Source organism: Nerophis lumbriciformis, linkage group LG02 (assembly GCF_033978685.3).
Source record: "Nerophis lumbriciformis linkage group LG02, RoL_Nlum_v2.1, whole genome shotgun sequence".
Lineage (NCBI taxonomy): Eukaryota > Metazoa > Chordata > Actinopteri > Syngnathiformes > Syngnathidae > Nerophis > Nerophis lumbriciformis.
In genome coordinates, this window is record NC_084549.2 from 5,980,001 (window position 1) to 5,985,000 (window position 5,000).

The 5,000-nt window shown below is 40.7% G+C and overlaps 1 protein-coding gene across 1 annotated transcript in view; it reads right to left on the reverse strand.

Annotated features, from left to right (window-relative positions):
* The window catches only part of fas (Fas cell surface death receptor), a 36,753-nt gene that overhangs the window by 30,342 nt on the left and 1,411 nt on the right, over positions 1-5,000 (reverse strand). The gene's annotated exons all lie outside the window — the stretch shown is intronic.

The window sequence follows — 5,000 nt, forward strand, 5'->3', positions numbered from 1 at the left end:
ATTCCATGAAATGCTCAGTCATTCACAAACAAGGATGGGGCGAGGGTCACCACTTTGTCAACAAATGCGTGAGCAAATTGTTGAACGGTTTAAGAAAAACCTTTCTCAACCAGCTATTGCAAGGAATTCACCATCTACGGTCCGTAATATCATCAAAGGGTTCAGAGAATCTGGAGAAATCACTGCACGTAAGCAGCTAAGCCCGTGACCTTCCATCCCTCAGGCTGTACTGCATCAACAAGCCACATCAGTGTGTAAAGGATATCACCACATGGGCTCAGGAACACTTCAGAAACCCACTGTCAGTAACTACAGTTGGTCAGTACATCTGTAAGTGCAAGTTAAAACTCTCCTATGCAAGGCGAAAACCGTTTATCAACAACACCCAGAAACGCCGTCGGCTTCGCTGGGCCTGAGCTCATCTAAGATGGACTGATACAAAGTGGAAAAGTGTTCTGTGGTCTGACGAGTCCACATTTCAAATTGTTTTTGGAAACTGTGGACGTCGTTGTCCTCCGGACCAAAGAGGAAAAGAACCATCCGGATTGTTATAGGCGCAAAGTGTAAAAGGCAGCATGTGTGATGGTATGGGGGTGTATTAGTGCCCAAGACATGGGTAACTTACACATCTGTGAAGGTGCCATTATGCTGAAAGGTACATACAGGTTTTGGAGCAACATATGTTGCCATCCAAGCAACGTTACCATGGACGCCCCTGCTTATTTCAGCAAGACAATGCCAAGCCACGTGTTACATCCACGTGGCTTCATAGTAAAAGAGTGCGGGTACTAGACTGGCCTGCCTGTAGTCCAGACCTGTCTCCCATTGAAAATGTGTGGCGCATTATGAAGCCTAAAATAGCACAACGGAGACCTCCGGACTGTTGAACAACTTAAGCTGTACATCAAGCAAGAATGGGAAAGAATTCCACCTGAGAAGCTTCAAAAATGTGTCTCCTCAGTTCCCAAACGTTTACTGAGTGTTGTTAAAAGGAAAGGACTCTCACTATTATGTTAGATCCACTATGGACTGGACTCTCACTATTATATTAGATCCACTATGGACTGGACTCTCACAATATTATGTTAGATCCACTATGGACTGGACTCTCACTATTATATTAGATCCACTATGGACTGGACTCTCACACTATTATGTTAGATCCACTATGGACTGGACTCTCACTATTATGTTAGATCCACTATGGACTGGACTCTCACTATTATATTAGATCCACTATGGACTGGACTCTCACAATATTATGTTAGATCCACTATGGACTGGACTCTCACTATTATATTAGATCCACTATGGACTGGACTCTCACAATATTATGTTAGATCCACTATGGACTGGACTCCCACACTATTATGTTAGATCCACTATGGACTGGACTCTCACTATTATATTAGATCCACTATGGACTGGACTCTCACAATATTATGTTAGATCCACTATGGACTGGACTCTCACACTATTATGTTAGATCCACTATGGACTGGACTCTCACACTATTATGTTAGATCCACTATGGACTGGACTCTCACAATATTATGTTAGATCCACTATGGACTGGACTCTCACTATTATGTTAGATCCACTATGGACTGGACTCTCACACTATTATGTTAGATCCACTATGGACTGGACTCTCACTATTATGTTAGATCCACTATGGACTGGACTTTCTCACTATTATGTTAGATCCACTATGGACTGGACTCTCACACTATTATATTAGATCCACTATGGACTGGACTCTCCCTATTATGTTAGATCCACTATGGACTGGACTCTCACTATTATGTTAGATCCACTATGGACTGGACTCTCACACTATTATGTTAGATCCACTATGGACTGGACTCTCACACTATTATGTTAGATCCACTATGGACTGGACTCTCAAACTATTATGTTAGATCCACTATGGACTGGACTCTCACTATTATGTTAGATCCACTATGGACTGGACTCTCACTATTATATTAGATCCACTATGGACTGGACTCTCACTATTATGTTAGATCCATTATGGACTGGACTCTCACACTATTATGTTAGATCCACTATGGACTGGACTCTCACAATATTATGTCAGATCCACTATGGACTGGACTCTCACTATTATGTTAGATCCACTATGGACTGGACTCTCACACTATTATGTTAGATCCACTATGGACTGGACTCTCACTATTATGTTAGATCCACTATGGACTGGACTCTCACAATATTATGTTAGATCCACTATGGACTGGACTCTCACACTATTATGTTAGATCCACTATGGACTGGACTCTCACTATTATGTTAGATCCACTATGGACTGGACTCTCACACTATTATGTTAGATCCACTATGGACTGGACTCTCACACTATTATGTTAGATCCACTATGGACTAGACTCTCACACTATTATGTTAGATCCACTATGGACTGGACTCTCACTATTATGTTAGATCCACTCTGGACTGGACTCTCACACTATTATGTTAGATCCACTATGGACTGGACTCTCACACTATTATGTTAGATCCACTATGGACTGGACTCTCACTATTATGTTAGATCCACTATGGACTGGACTCTCACTATTATGTTATATCCACTATGGACTGGACTCTCACTATTATATTAGATCCACTATGGACTGGACTCTCACACTATTATGTTAGATCCACTATGGACTGGACTCTCACAATATTATGTTAGATCCACTATGGACTGGACTCTCACTATTATGTTAGATCCACTATGGACTGGACTCTCACACTATTATGTTAGATCCACTATGGACTGGACTCTCACTATTATATTAGATCCACTATGGACTGGACTCTCACTATTATGTTAGATCCACTATGGACTGGACTCTCACTATTATGTTAGATCCACTATGGACTGGACTCTCACTATTATGTTAGATCCACTATGGACTGGACTCTCACACTATTATGTTAGATCCACTATGGACTGGACTTTCTCACTATTATGTTAGATCCACTATGGACTGGACTCTCACTATTATATTAGATCCACTATGGACTGGACTCTCACAATATTATGTTAGATCCACTATGGACTGGACTCCCACACTATTATGTTAGATCCACTATGGACTGGACTCTCACAATATTATGTTAGATCCACTATGGACTGGACTCTCACTATTATATTAGATCCACTATGGACTGGACTCTCACACTATTATGTTAGATCCACTATGGACTGAACTCTCACTATTATGTTAGATCCACTATGGACTGGACTCTCACTATTATGTTAGATCCACTATGGACTGGACTCTCACTATTATGTTAGATCCACTATGGACTGGACTTTCGCACTATTATGTTAGATCCACTCTGGACTGGACTCTCACTATTATGTTAGATCCACTATGGACTGGACTCTCACACTATTATGTTAGATCCACTATGGACTGGACTCTCACTATTATGTTAGATCCACTATGGACTGGACTCTCACACTATTATGTTAGATCCACTATGGACTGGACTTTCGCACTATTATGTTAGATCCACTCTGGACTGGACTCTCACTATTATGTTAGATCCACTATGGACTGGACTCTCACTATTATGTTAGATCCACTATGGACTGGACTCTCACACTATTATGTTAGATCCACTATGGACTGGACTCTCACTATTATGTTAGATCCACTATGGACTGGACTCTCACACTATTATGTTAGATCCACTATGGACTGGACTCTCACACTATTATGTTAGATCCACTATGGACTGGACTCTCACTATTATGTTAGATCCACTATGGACTGGACTCTCACAATATTATGTTAGATCCACTATGGACTGGACTCACACTATTATGTTAGATCCACTATGGACTGGACTTGCTCACTATTATGTTAGATCCACTATGGACTGGACTCTCACAATATTATGTTAGATCCACTATGGACTGGACTCTCACACTATTAACTAGATCCACTATGGACTGGACTCTCACACTATTAACTAGATCCACTATGGACTGGACTCTCACACTATTATGTTAGATCCACTATGGACTGGACTCTCACACTATTATATTAGATCCACTATGGACTGGACTCTCACAATATTATGTTAGATCCACTATGGACTGGACTCTCACACTATTATGTTAGATCCACTATGGACTGGACTCTCACACTATTATATTAGATCCACTATGGACTGGACTCACACTATTATGTTAGATCCACTATGGACTGGACTCTCACACTATTATATTAGATCCACTATGGACTGGACTCTCACTATTATGTTAGATCCACTATGGACTGGACTCTCACACTATTATGTTAGATCCACTATGGACTGGACTCTCACTATTATGTTAGATCCACTATGGACTGAACTCTCACACTATTATGTTAGATCCACTATGGACTGGACTCTCACAATATTATGTTAGATCCACTATGGACTGGACTCTCACTATTATGTTAGATCCACTATGGACTGGACTTTCTCACTATTATGTTAGATCCACTCTGGACTGGACTTTCTCACTATTATGTTAGATCCACTATGGACTGGACTCTCACTATTATGTTAGATCCACTATGGACTGGACTCTCACTATTATATTAGATCCACTATGGACTGGACTCTCACACTATTATGTTAGATCCACTATGGACTGGACTCTCACTATTATGTTAGATCCACTATGGACTGGACTCTCACACTATTAAATAGATCCACTATGGACTGGACTCTCACACTATTAAATAGATCCACTATGGACTGGACTCTCACACTATTATGTTAGATCCACTATGGACTGGACTCTCACTATTATGTTAGATCCACTATGGACTGGACTCTCACACTATTATGTTAGATCCACTATGGACTGGACTCTCACAATATTATGTTAGATCCACTATGGACTGGACTCTCACAATATTATGTTAGATCCACTATGGACTGGACTCTCACTATTATGTTAGATCCACTAT